We start from the raw sequence: 21601 nt of genomic DNA on the forward strand, positions 1-21601 counted from the left end.
AGGGATCCAATATATACATTGGGGCAAGGGGGCACAATTCAGTCCATGCATTCCCTAGATATTAAATAAATTATATCAGTAGTTTAAAGACTTCTCACAAGGAGAAAATCACTGGCACAGATGACACCAAAAATACATAGAGCAGACTAGAGTGGTAAAAGAGTTTCTAAGGAGAAAGAAGATGAAAACTTGCACTTCATGAAGCTAAACCAGCTAAGGACAGCACAACAGTAGGAAATTACAGACCAGCCTTCCTCATGCTCATAGATGAAATAAAAAATATGAGCTAATAGTAAACTAAAAACTACATAAAATTGTATAAAAAACATCATGGCCAAGCAGGTTTCTTTATAAAATGCTAAAACTGGTTTTACATGCATTCATGTAAATAACTATATTAATAGATAACTAGAAAAATATATATTTATCACAAAGAAACAATATGCAGGAAAAGAATTTAGGTGAAATTCAGCACTCATTCATGAACTGTAGCAAACCAAAGGAAGCAGGGAAACTCCCTGATCTGACAAAGGATTTCTGCCAAAAGCATTCGATTAGCACCATTCTCAGTGCTGATGTCTTAGAAGTTTTCCCTTTGAAATCAGGAATGCTTCTTGTTACAGTTTTGAGTCACAGTTCATTGGAGACCTACTCAGCACAATGTTTCTAATTTTTGACTTTTGTAGAAACCCTAATGATTACATAGATAAATGTTTAGGAGGTAGAAAGTTGAATATTTCAATAAAGAAATAAATTTTGGGGGCGGAGCCAAGATGGCAGCATGAGTAGGACAGTGGGAATCTCCTCCCAAAAAAAATAGTTTTGAAAATACAACAAATACAACTATCTGTAAAAGGGAGACAAGAATACACAGGACAACAGCCAGACTACATCCACACCTGTGAGAACCCAGCACCTGGTGAAAGGGGTAAGATACAAGCCACAGCCCAGTGGGACCCGAGGCCCCTCACCCCGGCTCCCTCTGGGAGGAGAGGAGTTGGAGCGGGGAGGGAGAGGGAGCCCAGGACTGCTGAACACCCAGCCCTAGCCATCTGCACCAGAGTGCAGACACACAATGTATGCGTGGGGTGCCGGAAACTAGGGAAGCAGGACAGTAAGACCTGTGAGTGGGTCCCACGGCTGGCGTTCCTGGGACAAAGTAAAGCAAGTGATTTTTGAAAGTCTTATAGGGACAGGGACCCCACAGCAGGATGGAAGCATCCCGGGTCACAGTCCAGCAGCTGGAAAGTCCAGGGAACTCTGGGCACACTAACCACCTGGGCGACAGCTCTGAGACCCCTCACAGAGGTAAACAGCCAAACAGCCACCTGTCCATTACCTATCTTGAGCCCTGCCATAGCAGAGCAGCAGCCTGAGGCTGGCCACACCCACAGCAAGGGAGCTTCCTACACACTGGCCGGGCAAGATACAGAGACCCAGTCCACACACAAATGCCCAAAACAAGTGACTAGGGGTCGCAGTTGTCCCAGTAAAAAAAGGCCAGGAGCAATTGGAAAAAGTCTAGGCTCTCCCAGCTGACAGATGCATCAATAGCATACCACTGCACTTATCAACATGAAAAGGCATAAAAATTTGATCCAGACAAGACTAACCCAGATAGCTTCGATATCTTCTACATCTTCCCTGGAGAAGGAACCTGGGGAGATATATTTAACCAGTCTTCCTGAAAAAGAATTCAAAACAAAAGTCATAACCATGCTGATGGACTTGCAGAGAAATATGCAAGAAATAACAAGGGAGAATACAGAAATAAAACAATCTCTGGAAGGACTTCAAAGCTGAATGGACAAGATGCAAGAGACCATTAATGGACTAGAAAACAGAGAACAGGAATGTAGAGAAGCTGATGCAGAGACAGATAAAAGGATTTCCAGGAATGAAAGAATTTTAAAAGAACTGTGTGACCAATCAAATTGGAACAATATCCACATTATAAGGGGTACCAGAAGAAGAAGAGAGAGAAAAAGGGATAGAAAGTGTCTTTGAAGAAATAATTGCTGAAAACTTCCCCAAACTAGGGGAGGAAATGGCCTCTCAGACCACAGAGGCACACAGAACTCCCATGACAAGGGATCCAAGGAGGGCAACACCAAGACACATAATAATTACAATGGCAAAGATCAAAGACAAGGACAAAGTATTAAAGGCAGCCAGAGAGAATAAAAAGTCACCTACAAAGGAAAACCCATCAAGATATTATCAGACTTCTCAGCAGAAACCTTACAGGCCAGAGGAGAATGGCATGATATACTTAATGCAATGAAACAGAAGGGCCTCAAAACAAGAATACTGTATCCTGCACGACTATCATTTAAATATGAAGGAGGGATTAAACAATTCCCAGACAAGCAAAAGTTGAGGGAATTTGCCTCGCACAAACCACCTCTACAGGGCATCTTACAGGGACTTCTCTAGATGGGAGCAATCCTAAAAAGAGCACAGAACAAAACACCCAACATATGAAGAAGGGAGGAGGAGGAATAAGAAGGGAAAGAAATAAAGAATCATCAGACCGTTTTTATAATTGCTCAAAAAGCGAGTTAAGTTAAATAGTAAGATAGTAAAGAAGCTAACCTAGAACCTTTGGTAACCACAAACTTAAAGCCTGCAATGGCAATAAGTACATACCTTCCAATAATCACCCTAAATGTAAATGGACTGAATGTACCAATCAAAAGACACAGAGTAATAGAATGGATAAAAAAGCAAGACCCATCCATATGCTGCTTACAAGAGACTCACCTCAAACCCAAAGACATGCACAGACTTAAAGTCAAGGGATAGAAAAAGATATTTCATGCAAACAACAGAGAGAAAAAAGCAGGTGTTTCAATACTAGTATCAGACAAAACGGACTTCAAAATAAAGAAAGTAACAAAAGATAAAGAAGGACATTACATAACGATAAAGGGCTCAGTCCAACAAGAGGATATAACCATTATAAATATGTATGCACCCAATACAGGAGCACCAACATATGTGAAATAAATACTAACAGAATTAAAGAAGGAAATAGAATGCAATGCATTCATTTTGGGAGACTTCAACACACCACTTACTCCGAAGGAGAGATCCACCAGACAGAAAATAAATAAGGACACAGAGGCACTGAACAACACACTAGAACAGATACACTAGTAGATATCTACAGAACTCTACATCCAAAAGCAACAGGATACACATTCTTCTCAAGTGCACCTGGAACATTCTCCAGAATAGACCACATACTAGGCAACAAAAAGAGCCTCAGTAAATTCCAAAAGATTGAAATCCTAACAACCAACTTTTCAGACCACAAAGGCATAAAACTAGAAATAAATTGTACAAAGAAAGCAAAAAGGCTCACAAACACATGGAGGCTTAAGAACACGCTCCTAAATAATCAATGGATCAATGACCAAATCAAAATGGAGATCCAGCAATATATGGAAACAAATGACAACAACAACACAAAGCCCCAACTACTGTGGCATACAGCAAAAGCAGTCTTAAGAGGAAAGTATATAGCAATCCAGGCATATTTAAAGAAGGAAGAACAATCCCAAATGAATGGTCTAATGTCACAATTATCAAAATTGGAAAAAGAAGAACAAATGAGGCCTAAGGTCAGCAGGAGGGACATAATAAAGATCAGAGAAGAAAAAAATAAAATTGAGAAGAATAAAACAATGACAAAAATCAATGAAACCAAAAGCTGGTTCTTTGAGAAAATAAACAAAATAGATAAGCCTCTAGCCAGACTTATTAAGAGGAAAAGAGAGTCAACACACATTAACAGAATCAGAAATGAGAAAGGAAAAATCACGACGGACCCCAGAGAAATACAAAGAATTATTAGAGAATACTATGAAAACTTATATGCTAAAAAGCTGGGAAACCTAGGAGAAATGGACAACTTCCTAGAAAAATACAACCTTCCAAGACTGACCCAGAAAGAAACAGAAGATCTAAACAGATCAATTACCAGCAACGAAATTGAATCAGTAATCAAAAAACTACCCATGAACAAAACCCCTGGGCAAGACGGATTTACCTCGGAATTTTATCAGACGTACAGAGAAGATATAATACCCATTCTCCTTAAAGTTTTCCAAAAAATAGAAGAGGAGGGAATACTCCCAAACTCATTCTATGAAGCCAACATCACCCTAATACCAAAACCAGGCAAAGACCCCACCAAAAATGAAAACTACAGACCAATATCCTGCATGAACGTAGATGCAAAAATACTCAACAAAATATTAGCAAGCCGAATTTAAAAATACATCAAAAGGATCATACACCATGACCAAGTGGGATTCATCCCAGGGATGCAAGGATGGTACAACATTTGAAAATCCATCAACATCATCCACCATATCAACAAAAAGAAAGACAAAAACCACATGAATATCTCCATAGATGCTGAAAAAGCATTTGACAAAATTCAACATCCATTCATGATAAAAACTCTCAACAAAATGGGTATAGAGGGCAAGTACCTCAACATAATAAAGGCTATATATGATGAACCCACAGCCAACATCATACTGAACAGCGAGAAGCTGAAAGCTTTTCTTCTGAGATCAGGAACAAGACAGGGATGTCCACTCACCCCACTGTTATTCAACATAGTACTGGAGGTCCTAGCCACAGCAATTAGACAAAACAAAGAAATACAAGGAATCCAGATTGGTAAAGAAGAAGTTAAACCATCACTATTTGCTGTACTATATATTGTACATAAATAACCCTAAAGACTCCACTCTGAAACTACTAGAGCTAATATCGGATTTCAGCAAAGTTGCAGGATACAAAATTAACACACAGAAATCTGGCTTTCCTATACACTAACAATAAACTAATAGAAAGAGAAATCACGAAGACAATTACATTCACAATAGCATCAAAAAGAATAAAATACCTAGGAATAAAACTAACCAAGGAAGTGAAACACTTATACTCTGAAAACTACAAGACACTCTTAAGACAAATAAAAGAGGTCACTAACAAATGGAAACTCATCCTATGTTCCTGGCTAGGAAGAATTAATATCATCAAAATGGCCATCCTGCCCCAAGCAATATACAGATTCGATGCAATCCCTATCAAATTACCAATAGCATTATTCAATGAACTGGAACAAATAGTTCAAAAATTCATATGGAACCGTCAAAGACCCCGAATAGCCAAAGCAATCCTGAGAAGGAAGAATAAAGTTGGGGGGATATCGATCCCCAACTTCAAGCTCTACTACAAAGCCACAATAACAAGACGATTTGATACTGGCACAAAAACAGAGCCACAGACCAATGGAACAGAATAGAGACTCCAAATATTAACCCAAACATATATGGTCAACTAATATTCGATAAAGGGGCCATGGACATACAATGGGGAAATGACAGTCTCTTCAACAGATGGTGCTGGCAAAACTGGACAGCTACATGTAAGAGAATGAAACTGGATCACTGTCTAACCCCATACACAAAAGTAAATTCGAAGTGGATCAAAAATGAATCTAAGTCATGAAACCATAAATCTCTTAGAAAAAAACATAGGCAAAAATCTCTTAGACATAAACATGAGTGACCTCTTCTTGAACATATCTCCCCGGGCAAGGAAACAAAAGCAAAAATGAACAAATGGGACTATATCAAGCTGAAAAGCTTCTGTACAGCAAAGAACACCATCTATAGAACAAAAAGGTATCCTACAGTATGGGAGAATATATTCATAAATGACAGATCTGGTAAAGGGTTGATGTCCAAAATATATAAAGAGCTCACATGCCTCAACAAACAAAAAGCAAATAATCCAATTAAAAAATGGGCAGAGGAGCTGAACAGACAGTTCTCTAAAGAGGAATTCCAGATGGCCAACAGGCACATGAAAAGATGCTCCACATCGCTAATCATCAGCAAAATGCAAATTAAAACCACAATGAGATATCACCTCACACCAGTAAGGATAGCCATCATCAAAAAGACAACCACAAATGTTGGCGAGGTTGTGGACAAAGGGGAACCCTCCTACACTGCTGGTGGGAGTGTATATTAGTTCAACCACTGTGGAAAGCAGTATGGAGGTTTCTCAGAATGCTCAAAATAGAAAAGCCATTTGACCCAGGAATTCCACTTCTAGGAATTTACCCTAAGAATGCAGCACTCCAGTTTGAAAAAGACAGATGCACCCCCATGTTTATCACTGCATTATTTACAATAGTCAAGATATGGAAGCAACCTAAATGTCCATCAGTAGATGAATGGATAAAGAAGATGTGGTACATATACACAATGGAATATTACTCAGCCATAAGAGAAAAATATGTCCTACCGTTCACAACAATATGGATGGTGCTAGAGGGTATTATGCTCAATGAAATAAGCCAGGCAGAGAAAGACAAGTACGAAATGATTTCACTCATATGTGGAGTATAAGAACAAAGGAAAACTGAAGGAACAAAACAGCAGCAGAACCACAGAACCCAAGAATGGACTAATAGTTAGCAAATGGAAAGGGACTGGGGAGGATGGGAGGGAAGGGAGGCATAAGAGGGGGGAAAAAGAAAGAGGGCATTATGATTAGCATGCATTGTGCATTGGGGGCACGGGGTGGGCTGTGCAACACAGAGAAGACAAGTAGTGATTTTACAGCATCTCACTAGGCAGATGGACAGTGACTGTGAAGGGGTATGTGGAGGGGACTTGGTGAAGGGGGGAGCCTAGTAAACATAATGTTCTTCATGTAATTGTAGATTAATGATACCAAAAAAATGTTTAACATCATGTAAACCTCAAAAAGATATAAAAATAAAGACCCTGCTGCTTGATGTCAGGAGATGTTACAACCTTAACTGTATGTTTCATCTCCTCACTCATCTCCTCACTTGCCGACACTGTCCTTTCCTTTGTGACCCACACCTCAGTTGGAGCTGGACTCCAGCAAGCGGCACCCAATGTGGGGCTCAAAAGTAAGCTCTTTAAACTATGGCATTTTCAGTGATATATAGGATTCTGCTCAGGGTGCTTGAGACCCCTCTGTGAAGGAAGACAGGGTGAGAAAGGGCAGATAGGTCAGAACTTTCAGAAGCCATGGGCCATACTGAGTCTAAATAAACAGGCCTCTTTATTGAAGTTTTAATGCATATGCTTATAGGTAGAAGTATAAAAGTCACCAAAGGATAATTAGCAAAATTCTTACATTTTGTCCAAGAATGTTGTATTTGGTTTCCTGACCAAGGGACAGTGAGTCTCGCAAACTGGCAGAACGTTGGAGAAAAGATAAGGGAATATTATGCCAGCCACAGACCTGAGAAGGTCCCTACAGATGCCTTTGCATTGTAGAATTTAATCAAAGAGGTTTTAAAACCTAAACAGCAGGTAGAGACCCTCCCCCCAAAACCATCCAACTCTGGGTCTCAAGAGGAAGGCAATAGGCAGAAAACAAAAAGTAATACGAAAGGATATGGCACTAATGAAGTAAGAGACAAAAAGGAAGATCCCCTTGGGGAAGTTTATGAGGATACTCCTTTAGTTACCAAAAGGAGAAACAAACAACACCTGAAGTCATGCTGGCATCAGCTCCTCCAGATGATGATAACATCCTTGACCCCACAGATCAGGCAGATTTGGAGGAGAAAGCTGCTAAATATAATAAGAATTATACACCTAAATTAGTTGCCCTGCTTTAAAGAAAAATCCTTCCTCCAAGAATCCCCTTGTAAGACCTTCTGCGTTTACTCCTTTTAGTAAAACTCAGAGACCACCACCATTCCAGTCTCCACCGCCCAGATTTGATCAAAAGACTCCTACTGGAAATAAGGGCTGCCTTAAAGCAAGCAGAACAAGAAGGAGACATAGAATCTGTGTGTTACCTAATTATTTTTGGAAAAGAATTTGACGATGAAAGTGTCTCCTGGGAGCCCATCCCATATAAATTATTTAAAAAATTAAAGGTTGCCTGCAAAGGCTATGGTCCCTTGGCACCTTACACTTTGACATTAGTAGAAGCCTTATCTAATAGATGGGTGACATCGCTACTCTCTGTAGCAAAACCTCGAGTGATGCTGGCCTCTGCCCCATTTATGATAAAAGATTAACTCCATAAAAGAAGGGAATTTAGGAGAAACTGCAGCCCAATAGAATCCTTTTAAAATAGGTATTGCTCAACTAGTTAAAAAGCCTCTAAATTCCAAGGTATCTGTAATCAAGTAAGCTAAAAAGAAAGAAGGTAATTGAATGTTAATAACTCAAATCTTTTATCAGTTTATCTGTCTGTGTATATGTTCATTTGTAAAAAGTGTTGCTAACTGTAGTCATTGCATCTCAGTCTGTGTGTTTGTGCGTCTGTGTGAATGAAAAATATTTTTTACCTCCAGATGGTATTAATAAAAATTAATTTAAAAACAAGCGCTTGTAAAAAATTGGGCATTCTAAAACTTTCAGAAAATTCTAATGAAAGATATAAAGCATTAACTCTAATTTAAATTAAATTGAAACGGACATGTCCTTATGGTTATCAGCTGCCTAAGTTTACCTAAAGTCATTGAAGTTAATGTTATCTGTTAAATCTTTCAAGAAAAAATGCTTAAAGAAAGGCTTGACTTTGTCTATTGTTTGCTGAAAGTTTTGTGAGTAATCTAATAGTTGTTAAGAATAAGTAAACTAAGTGTAGCAGGTAAACATCTTAATAATTGTGTTACAGTGTGTATACCTACAAACAGCATGAGAAATTTTGTAAAATAATTAATATGGTCATGCTATATAAAATTAAAGCAAATGAGTCTCAATATCAGGTACACAGCAAAATTAAAATTTTGTTCTCAGTTAAAAGAACAAAGTTTTCTTAAACTATTAGTCTGCTTTTAATGTTAAAAAGTTGCAAAAGGTTTTTAAAATATTTTATCAAAATAGTTTCTCAAGCTTAAAATTTCAATAAATTATCTGAGTATTTAAAATAATGAGGCCTTAATATTAAAAGAACTAAAAGCTAAATTTTGCTAACAACTGTGTAATCTTTTGTATTTGCCTTTAAAATCTTTTATCCCCATTTTAGTTAAATAGATAAGTATTGTTTCATAGTAACTTACAATTTTATTTAGGTGTTTAGGCAAGTACCTTAAAAATTTTCTAACAGCTTTCCAAAATCAAATTTTAAAAAGTGCGTTTGCCTCTAGCTAACTCTGATATTTTCCAGAGGGCCCCTGAAACATGTCAGAGGGATTTTTTTTTTATATTTGAGAAAATATTTGGCTAATTTAGCTTATTTATCTAATATATTTTTGCCTGGAAAGCACTGTCAAAGAGGATAATGCTAAACTTTATAACTGAATGTTTTATGTTACAGAAATATCCAAATTTTCTTATGTCAACTGTCTTATAGTAAGCTCTTATCAAATCTTTAAACATTGTCATATATAAATCTGTTGTCACTTGTAGTCACTGATTACTTTTAAATTAGTAAAAAACTAGATTTTAGCAGAATAGGTATTGGTTACATAAAATTAAGTAAACTAAAGAAAATGATTTTGTGGCTTTTTGTCTTCAAGTAATTCCAAATCTTTAGTGAAATAGAAATACCTGCTTACAGGACATTAGAAAGTGCCTGATGTTTTAATAACCTGTGGGAGAGGATATGCTTGTATTTTTCTACAGGGCTCACATACACCCATGTGGGTACCAAACAAACTCATCGAACAAGTCTCAACCACCACCTCTTCCCCCCAAAACTTCCCGAGACAAAGTGAAAGTCCCTGCCCAAGAAAAACCTTGAAGAACTTCTAGTACAGCGTTTACAGAACCTCGCTCTGCAAGATTCCTAAGAAGCTCACTGGTCGTGACAAAGTCCTCTCCCATGGTGGCGATTAGCAAGATCAACTCGAAAAAGTGACCCTCCAACCTGAAACCAGATAAAGAAGCTGACAGAGGAAGCCGAAGCTGTAGATCGTCTTCAGGGTTTGCCTATTACTAGTAAAACTCTGTTTATTACTATGCTTGAGTCCCAATCATATTAACTATCTCTCTAAATGAAAACTCTTTCCTATAGTCTGAATTATGGTGAGTTTTATGTAGCTTGTCAGACCAGTAACACTGCATAGATCCACAAAAAAATGCTGTTTATCTTCAAGCCTGTTTGCAAACTTTATATGCCTTTCTGCTATTTCAGAATTATGTATCTGTAAATATTAGCAAAACTATAGATAAATTCAATATAAATTGTCATAATTGTACTCTTTCTACCTGTATTTCTGTAAAAAATAATGCAAAAGTCATTTTTATTGTGCACCATCCCCCATATTTAATGATTTTTGTTACTTTAAATACTATGTGCTTTAATGATTATGGGCTACAAGCACTTGGTGATACCAGCACTCTCTTACTTAGGGGAAAGTATTTTGAAGCAGCTCTCATTCTTGGTACTGCTGCACTCATTACCTTAGCAACTTCCCTTTTTTTTTCAGCTGTAGCCCTAGTACAAGAGACCCATACTGCCGCTTACTAATCAGTTGTCTAAGAATGTATCATTGGCTTTAGCCACTTAAAAGATTATTGACGTGGGGACTAAAGATGGCAGTGTGAGAGGACAGACAGAGGCTTCCTCCTAAAACTTGATACAATTAGAAAATTTAATTGGTGCCACCAATCCTGAGAGAGCAACAGGAAAGAGGATGGAGTCAGACTGCATGCATCTGGAGAAAAGAGCAGACCTGACTGAATGGGGTAACATATGAGAGCTGTGGCTCCATGGGACCCGAGCCCTTCTGCCACCCCAGAACACCAGTGGGAGGAAGAGAAATGGAGCAGGGAGGGAGTGGAAGGCTTGGGACTGCTGAATACCTAGCTCATGAGAGCTGCGCTGGGAACACAAACCAACATTTCATGGTGCTTTCATGAGACTCGCATGACTGCCAAGTTGGAAAGTTAATGGGGAGACTGGGATTCTGGCCGCTTGTGGAAAGCAGGGATCCATATCTGGCTGCTCTGGGACAAAAACATACCTGTGTGACCGGCCTACTGGCTCAGGCAACGGAGACAGGCACAGCAGCAAGGAGGCGGGGAAGAGCTCTTTCATCCTCCCAGGCACTCGTACCACTCTCCTGTGACCCCCAACATTGCTTCAGGAGCTGAGCAGCTCAAGAATAGAGCTTCTGAACACTAGAGGGCACCATATACAAACATGAAACACCAAAGGAAACTTGTCCAGAGTAAACTTATTAATAAAACTCCTGAGAAAGATTTAAATGATATGGACCTCATGACTCTTCCTGAAACAGAGTTCAAAATAAAAATCATCAACATTCCAATGGAGGTATGGAAAGACATCCAAGAATTCAGGAATGAATTCAGGTCAGAGATCCAATTGTTCAAGAGCATGATGGAGGGTATTAAAAGCTGGTTGGATACAATGGAGGAGACAATAAATGAAATAGAAACTAGAGAAGAGAAATACAAAGAAGCTGAGGCACAGAGAGAAAAAAGAATCTCTAAAAATGAAAGAATATTGAGAGAACTGTGTGACCAATCCAAGCGGAACAATATTCACATTATAGGGATACCAGAAGAAGAAGCACAGAGAGAAGGGATAGAAAGTGTCTTTGAGTAAGTAGTTGCTGGAAACTTCCCCAATCTGGGGAAGGAGATAGTCTCTCAGGCCATAGAGATCCACAGATTTCCCAACACAAGGGACCCAAGGAAGACAACACCAACACACATAGTAATTAAAATGGGAAAGATCAAGGATAAGGACAGACTGTTAGAAGCAGCCAGAGGCAGAAATAAGATCACATACAAAGGAAAGCCCATCAGACTAACATCAGACTTCTCAGCAGAAACCTTACAGGCCAGAAGGGACTGGCATGATGTATTAAATGCCATGAAGTAGAATGGCCTGGAACCAATATTACATTATCCAGCAAGGTTATCATTTAAATTTGAAGGAGGGATTAAACAATTTCCAGATAAGCAAAAGCTGAGAGGGTTTATCTCCCACAAACCATCTCTTCACTCTATTTTGGAGGGACTGCTATAGATGGAAGTATTCCTAGGGTTGGATAGCTGTCACCGGAGGTAGTAAAATCATGGTAGGGAGGGTGGAGCATCTGATTGCAAGGCAAATGCAAAATTAAATTGACTATCCCCAAAGTCAATCAAGGGATAGACAAAAAGTACTGAATTTGATCCCTAATATATAAAGAATGAAGGAGGAAGAAAAGGACTAGAAATAGAAAAGAACCTTTAGGTTCTGTTTGTAACAGCATACTAAGTGAGTTAAGTCAGACTCTTAGATAGTAAGGAAAGTAATCTGAAACCTTTGGTGACCACGAATCTAAAGCCTGAAATGGTAATAAGTACATACTTATTGATAATCACCCTAAATGTAAATGGACTGAATGCACCCATCAAAAGACATAGAGTCACTGAATGGATAAAAAACAAGACCCATCTATATGCTGCTTACAAGAGACTCACCTCAAACCCAAAGACATGCACAGACTAAAAGTCAAGGGATAGAAAAAGATATTTCATGCAAACAACAGAGAGAAAAAAGCAGGTGTTGCAGTACTACTATCAGACAAAATAGACTTTAAAACAAAGAAAGTAACAAGAGATAAAGAAGGACACTACATAATGATAAAGGGCTCAGTCCAACAAGAGGATATAACCATTATAAATATATATGCACCCAACACAGGAGCACCAGCATATGTGAAACAAATACTAACAGAACTAAAGGAGGAAATAGAATGCAATGCACTCATTTTAGGAGACTTAAACACACCACTCAATCCAAGGGACAGATCCACCAGACAGAAAATAAGGAAGGACACAGAGGCACTGAACAACACACTAGAATAGATGGACGTAATAGACATTTATAGAACACTACTCCCCAAAGCAACAGGGTACACATTCTTCTCAAGTGCACATGGAACATTCGCCAGAATAGACCACACACTAGGCCACAAAAAGAGCCTCAGTAAATTCAAAAACAAATTCTACCAACCAACTTTTCAGACCACAAAGGTATAAAACTAGAAATAAATTGTACAAAGAAAACAAAAAGGCTCACAAACATATGAAGGCTTAACAACATGCTTCTAAATAGTCAATGGATCAATCACCAAATTAATATAGAGATCCAGCAATATATGGAAATAAATGACAACAACAACACAAAGCCCCAACTTCTGTGGGATGCAGCAAAAGCTGTCTTAAGAGGAAAGCATATAGCAATCCAGGCATATATTTGAAGAAGGAAGAACAAACCCAAATAAATAGTCTAACATCACACTTATCTAAATTGGAAAAAGAAGAACAAATGAGGCCTAAAGTCAGCAGACGGAGCAACATAATAAAGATCAGAGAATAAATAAACAAAATTGAGAAGAATAAAACAATAGAAAAAATCAATGAAACCAAGAGCTGGTTCTTTGAGAAAATAAACAAAATAGATAAGCCTATAGCCAGCCTTATTAAGAGAAAAAGAATCAATATACATCAACAGAATCAGAAACAACAAAGGAAAAATTATGAAGGACCCAACAGAAATACAAAGAATTATTAGAGACTACTCTGAAAAACTATATGCTAAGAAGCTGAAAAACCTAAAAGAAATGGACAACTTCCTAGAAAAATACAACCTTCCAAGACTGACCAACGAAGAAACACAAAATCTAAACAAACCAATTACCAGCAAAGAAATTGAAGTGGTAATCAAAAAACTACCCAAAAACAAAACCCCCGGGCCAGATGGATTTACCTCAGAATTTTATCAGACACACAGAGAAGATATAATACCCATTCTCCTTAAAGTTTTCCAAAAAATAGAAGAGGAGAGAATACTCCCAAACTCATTCTATGAAGCCAACATTACCCTAATACCAAAATCAGGCAAAGACCCCACTGAAAAAGAAAATTACAGAACAATATCACTGATGAACGTAGATGCAAAAATACTCAATAAAATATTAGCAAACCGAATTTAAAAGTATATCAAAAGGCTCATACACCACGACCAAGTGGGATTCATCCCAGGGATGCAAGGATGATACAACATTCGAAAATGCATCAACATCATCCACCGCATAAACAAAAAGAAGGGCAAAAACCACACGATCATCTCCATAGATGCTGAAAAAGCATTTGACAAAATTCAACATCCATTCATGATAAAAACTCTCAGCAAAATGGGTATAGAGAGCAAGTACCTCAACATAATAAAGGCCATATATGATAAACCCACAGCCAACATCATACTGAACAGCGAGAAGCTGAAAGCTTTTCCTCTGAGATTGGAAACAAGACAGGGATGCCCACTCTCCCCACTGTTATATGGAGGTCCTAGCCACAGCAATTAGACAAAACAAAGAAATACAAGGAATCCAGATTGGTAAAGAAGAAGTTAAACTGTCACTATTTGCAGATGACATGATATTGCACATAAAAATCCCTAATATCTCCACTGCCAAACTACTAGAACTGATATCAGAATACAGCAAAGTTTCAGGATACAAAATTAACACACAGAAATCTGTAGCTTTCCTATACACTAACAATGAACCAATAGAAAGAGAAATCAGGAAAACAATTCCATTCACAATTGCATCAAAAAGAATAAAATACCTAAGAATAAACCTAACCAAAGAAGTGAAAGACCTATACCCTGAAAACTATAAGGCACTCTTAAGAGAAATTAAAGAGGACTTTAACAAATGGAAACTTATCGTATGCTCTTGGCTAAGAAGAATTAATATTGTCAAAATGGCCATCCTGCCCACAGCAATATGCAGATTTGTTGCAATCCATATCAAATTACCAACAATATTCTTCAACAAACTGGAACAAATAGTTCAAAAATTCATATGGAAACACCAAAGACCCCAAATAGCCAAAGCAATCCTGAGAAAGAAGAATAAAGTGAGGGGGGTTCTCACTCCCCAACATCTAGGTCTACTAGAAAGCCACAGTAATCAAGACAATTTGGTACTGGCACAAGAACAGAGCCACAGACCAGTGGAACAAAATAGAGACTCCAGATATTAATCCAAACATATATGGCCAATTAATATACGATAAAGGAGCCATGGACATACAATGGGGAAATGACAGTCTCTTCAACAGATGGTGCTGACAAAACTGGACAGCTACATGTAAGAGAATGAAACTGGATCACTGTCTAACCCTATATACAAAAGTAAATTCAAAATGGATCAAAGACCTGAGTGTAAGTCATGAAACCATAAAACTCTTAGAAAAAAACATAGGCAAAAATCTCTTGGACATAAACATTAGCGACTTCTTCATGAACATATCTCCCCAGGCAAGGAAAACAAAAGCAAAAATGAACAAGTGGGACTATATCAAGCTGAAAACCTTTTGTACAGCAAAGAACACCATCAATAGAACAAAAAGGTACCCTACAGTATGGGAGAATATATTCGGAAATGATAGATCCAATAAAGGATTGACATCCAAAATATATAAAGAGCTCATGCACCTCAGCAAACAAAAAGCAAATAATCCAATTAAAAAATGGGCAGAGGAGCTGAACAGACAGTTCTCCAAAGAAGAAATTCTGATGGCCAACAGACACATGAAAAGATGTTCCACATCACTAGTTATCAGAGAAATGCAAATTAAAACCACAATGAGATATCACCTCACACCAGTAAGGATGGCTACCATCAAAAAGACAAACAACAACAAATGTTGGCGAGGTTGTGGAGAAAGGGGAACCCTCCTACACTGCTGGTGGGAATGTAAATTAGCTCAACCATTGTGGAAAGCAATATGGAGGTTCCTCAAAATGTTCAAAATAGACTTACCATTTGACCCAGGAATTCCACTCCTAGGAATTTACCCTAAGAATGCAGCACTCCAGCTTGAGAAAGACAGATGCACCCCTATGTTTATTGCAGCACTATTTACAATAGCCAAGAAAAGGAAACAACCTAAGTGTCCATCAGTAGATGAATAGGTAAAGAAGAGGTGGTACATATACACAAATTATTCAGTCATAAGAAGGAAACAAATCCTACAATTTGCAACAACATGGATGGAGCTAGAGAGTATTATGCTTAGTGAAATAAGCCAAGTGGAGAAAGACAAATACCAAATGATTTCACTCATCTGTGGAGTATAAGAACAAAGGAAAAACTGAAGGAACAAAACAGCAGCAGAATCACAGAACCCAAGAATGGACTAACAGTTACCAAAGGGAAAGAGACTGGGAGAACGGGAGAGTAGCAAGGGATTAGGGCAGGGAAGAAGAAAGGGGGTATTATGATTAGCATGTATAATGTGGGGGGTGGGTGAAAGGGGAGGTCTGTGCAACACAGAGAAGACAAGTAGTGATTCTACAACATCTTGCTATGCTGATGGACAGTGACTGTAATGGGGTTTGTGGAGGGGACTTGGGGTAGTGGAGAGCCTAGTAAACATAATGTTCTTCATGTAATTGTAGGTTAATGATAACAAAAAAAAAGTAAGGAAAAAAAATTATTGATAAAAAATTAGAGTCCAAAGTTAATGCCCTGGAGTAGACCTTTTTTACAGTCCTGTTTTTATGCCTGTACATCAGCCTTCTTATGTAATTCTTCCTATAATTTTGAAAGAGCCCTGGTATGATGATCTAGGAATACAAGTTCTCCAGTTCATTGATCATGATTTAAGCCACCCATAGCAATTTGTAGCTGCCTCAATATTAGGAATCACTGCATTAATTACACTAATTAGCTCATTTGCACTATCCACTACTGCTTTAGTACAAGAAATCCACTCAGCCAATCACGTAGACACTTTAAGCAGAAATATTTCAGTAGCCTTATATTTATAAGAGCATATTAATAAAAAGATTGAGGCATGGCTTAATGTCCTAGAAAAAACCCTGCTGTATGTAAAAAACCAAGTACAAAATTTGAAAACTCGCTTAACCGCCAAATGTCAGAGTCAGTGTAAATGGATTTGTGTGACTCCTACTTATATAATTCCACCAAAACTTATTGGGACAGTCTGAAAAATCATTTATTAGGTATTTAGAATAATTCTAATACCTCTTTAAATATGGCCTGTTTACAAAAAAAGATAAGGTCTATTAGTGAAGCTCACATGTCCCTAGCCACAGCTCCTAAAGTTGCTAATTCTTTTCTGGTTACCCTGTGACAATACACTACCCATACTGCTTGGTTCCCCTCTTTTATAAATTTTGGAATTTTAGCATTAATTACACTCTCCCTTCTGCTCCTTTTTCCAGTCTTCATCTGACTGCTGAGCAAAGGAATATGAACAACCCATTTGCAATTGAAGATGCTTTAATTAGCTGCCAAAAATAAAAAAGGGGGAGATGGCACAGGCCATGCTGCTCATGCTGTTTGACAAGGTCCAGGCACGAGGAGGAATCCTGAAAACAGGAAACCTCCTAGCTCACCTCTGCTAATTCCCGCACTTATTTTTGCAGTTATAATGTTGGTGATTGGACTCATACATGGGAAATCTTATGTATTTAAGATTTATTGATCTTTAGTAAATAACATAACCCAATATATTGATCAAAGCAGCAATTCCAGGAATGAAAGCAGTGTTATGGGATCAACTGTTCCAGGAATATTGCCATAAGTAAGTGAGGCAGAACAACCCAGGCCTCTCTTAAAACTAAATGCAGTTTGCCCTCCCTTTTGTAACAATTCAAACATGATTAACCAAGATTTCTTTAGAATATTGGCAGAGAAGGAGTTATGGGAACCTGGGCCATAGAAAAACCCATTCTCCCAAGAAACTTACATGGAACAGCAAAGTAACAAAGATTAATAGTCCCCACTGCCCAGGGCCCCCCTTATGTTGCTTATAATATTAGAAGACACCTCTGGTATCCCCTCATAGAAAGAATTTATAAGCAAAATAAAATTTATATTTACAAATATCCCATATATAAAAGTTTATGATAGATTTATAAAATATTACTATATTAATGGTAAGGTAGTAAGAGCAGATTTTGTGTTATTATATAAAAGCTAAAAAGGACTGCAAGGCCCTAGTGCCTGTAGATGCAGGAGGAAAGGTGTAAACATCTGAAATTGTAGAATGAATATTATGAAAGAATAATGTGTTCCTATTGTATTCATAGGAATGTTGAGGAATGTCAAAACTTATGGGTGATTAAAGTACCATCCTTAGACTTTAGATGTAAACCTAAACCCACATTTGTAGGATAAGATTTAATTAATACTACATTTAATAACCAAAAGACATATAGCTTGAATTTTATATAGCCTGTTTAAATTTATATAGCCTTAGACACATCTTAAATTCTATATAATCTTACATGCTTTTAAGTGAAAGTCATAGCCCGCAAGCTGTCTCACGCCATTTTCTGTTTAGCACCTAGCATGTAGCTTACATGAATTATTAATCACAATAGACTGGAGGAAAGTTAAAAATTAAATGTTAAACAGCTACTATTAGAGGAAATGATTATATTTACTTAAGGGTAATAAGCCAGAATTATGGAAAAACTGACAGGAAAAATATTGTATTATTCATGATTAAAGAAAAATGTTTAACATCATGTAAACCTTTAAAAGATACAAAAATAAAGACCCTGCTGCTTATTAGGAGATGCTTCAACCTTAATCGGGTGTTTCGTCTCCTCACTCACTGATGTTGTCCTTTCCTTAGTGACCCACACCTCGGCTGGAGCTGGACTCCGGCAGAGCAGCTGTCTGGGCAAAGCACAGTCCTTTAATTCAGTGACGTCTCAAAACTCTGACACCATCATCCTGCCCCCACTTGCCTATAATTGCCAGAGTAAACCAGACCTCTGAGAGCTGTTGTTTTTACAAGAAGACAAGTGGTCAAGAGCAGGGCCTGAAGGGCAGCAGGGACACAAGGCAGGGTAAGATGCATAGAGCAGAGGGGCACTGTGCACAATTACTGGGAGTGCCAGCACCTGCCATGCTCTGGGCTCTCAGCCCTGCCCTGAGCTGCCACACCCCCTGAGTGTCACAGACATGGGAGTAGAAGCTGGGCCCAAATTACCCCATGAAGCTCAGGCCAGCTAGGTCACCTCTCAGGGTTTCAAGTTCTGCAGTCACAACCTCATGAGTTGAAAACCAGAGCCCAGGGTGTCCCAGAGAAGCTGCGTGACAAGTGTTCAGCAGGGTCTAGAGCAGAGGCGGCATCTTCTGTGGTCCTGTATTGGAAACTGAGATCAGATCCTGGCTCTCTGCCTGCCAGGTGTTGGGGAAAGCCGCCTGCCCTATTGAAACCCCACATTGCCTCTCCACGTGTCCTGGCCTTGCTCCTGGGATTTCCAGTCTGCCATAGGCCCACAGAAAGACAGGGCAAAAGAATAGAGAATTGAGCCCAGGTGGCAGAAATTCCCACAGGCCCCCAGGTGTGTATGTGCACTCAGACATGACACAGGGCTCACACACCAGGATGTCTTGGCTCCTCTCTCAATTATGTAAGGGTTGCTTGGTCCCTGCCTGTGCCCATTGGGGGCCACCTTGGTATTTCAGAGCAGAAAACACTGCCTGGGTTTGCCCCAATGGAGGGAACTAGGCTGGGTATCTTTAATGGATTTCCTGGGATCTGGCCAGGGGGTTGCCCAGATGTTGGTTCAGATACAGCTGCATCCTCCCAAGAGTTTGTGGGAATTCTGTTTTGGGGATGGCCTGCCACAACTGTGATCTGAGGAAAACACCCCAGCCCTTCCTCACACAGACATTTGGATATTTCTCTTGCATATGAAAAGGAAGGCAAGGTTATCAGAAAAGGTTTCCAAAATGCAGACAAGAAGGATGAAGTTATCTGTTGATTTCGATTTCAATTTGTAAACAAAGCCATAGGTAAATAGCCCTTCCTTTCCTCCACTGACAACCATCCCACAGCAAACCAAGTCTTCAAAGCCTGTGCTGACCACTAACTATGTACACACTAGAAACAAGCAACATGGACAGTGGAAGGGGTAGCTGGTTGGGAGCCTGGGCACCTGCCACTTATGCCCAGGACTTAATTGATACCCAGTATCACCACACACCTGGGAGCAGCCTTTTCTGCAGCCCTGGCTGGGTGTGGCTCAGGGTGTGCCCTCAGAGCTGTGTCCCCCTCCCTTTCCTGGGCTCTCACTTCCCTTGAGAGACAAGGACCTGAGTCCATGAGTCTTTGGGAAGGAAGTGGAGGCAGCCTCAGGGCTCTGAGTCTCTGCCAGGTCTCCCAGGATGGTGTGTTCACTTGAGATTGAAAGATGATGCCAACTGGTATTGAAACCCCACATCAATCAATCCTGGTTCAGGCATACATTTCCTGTGTGACCTTCTTGAAATGAGTGCCCTTTATCAGACACTTTTTTCTCCACTGTGCAGTAGTTGCACTAACTAAGCTCTAGTACAGATGTCAAACTCTACTTGGAAATACTCAGGAAGCAGATGTACCTGTGTGATGGGGGAGTGGCCTGAGGAAGCCCACAGAAGGGGCAGGAGATGTGCTGCCCTTAGCACAGAGGAGGGTGTGATCTTCCACACAGAAGATCTGGGCTACAGCTGGACTTTCTGAATCCTCCTCAGCCCTCCCAGTTAGCCCCTTGATACATTCACTTGATCTGCTTATATTACATTGAACTGACTTATGTTGCACAGTAATCTGGTAAACCTAGAACAGCAACTCTCCCAGCCCACATTTAGGCCCTCTGTCATTCCTTTCATGGATGCAGAGAACTGAGCAGAGCATTGCCATTGCCACAATCCCACACCTTACAGTGTACATATACAGCCTCAGGGAATGATATTTCCCTTGGTCTATACATCCAGTAGGGGCCTAGGGACAGAGCAACCCCTTACATGGAAAGCTCATGTTTATGGAGCACTTAGTATATCAGACAGTGTGCTAAGTCCTTACATACACTCTCCCAGTTCTCAGAAGAGACATATTGCTATTCCTTTGTGTGGATCAGTACCAGAGGCAGGGACAATTGAAGAGTTTTCCCAAATTCATGAGCTGGTGCAGGAAGATCTTTAAAGGACTCACAGGTAATCAGACTGCCCAGTCAGGGATGTCTGCCTTGCTGGCATGACAGTCTTGAGGAAGGCTGGACACAATGTACCCCCTGGAAATGTGTTCACATGCTTCCTCTCTGATCTGTGGCTGAACTGCCTTCCCACCATGGAGATCATCAGTGTTTCTATCCAAGAAGGATCATGGTCTCACAGGGGAGAGCGCCTCCCACAGTCCTGGATCCCTCTGCAGAATACCACTTTGTACCCAGCTGGAGCCTGGCAAGAAATGTCCTGGGAGAACTGTTTATTGCCAGGGGCTCTGGTGCCCTGATGAGCATTGATTGTGTTGTTTTCAATCACATTTTCCTTTGACAAAAATACCCAGGAAAAATTTTTAGGAAATACAGGGCATCATAAAAATGGAAATTTTTAAAATTAGGATTTTAAGGTTTTATGTAAACTACCTTTATCATGTGATGGGTTTATAAGGTAAGACAAAGTTTTGTAATGTGGCTACTGAAGTATTCAGATTAATCAGTTAATATTGGTTTGAAAACCCATTTCCAGTCAATCATGCTTGGTTGGGCCCCTCTGCAGGCTGGGTGGCTG

This window comes from Manis javanica, chromosome 7 (genome assembly GCF_040802235.1).
Source record: "Manis javanica isolate MJ-LG chromosome 7, MJ_LKY, whole genome shotgun sequence".
Taxonomy (NCBI): domain Eukaryota; kingdom Metazoa; phylum Chordata; class Mammalia; order Pholidota; family Manidae; genus Manis; species Manis javanica.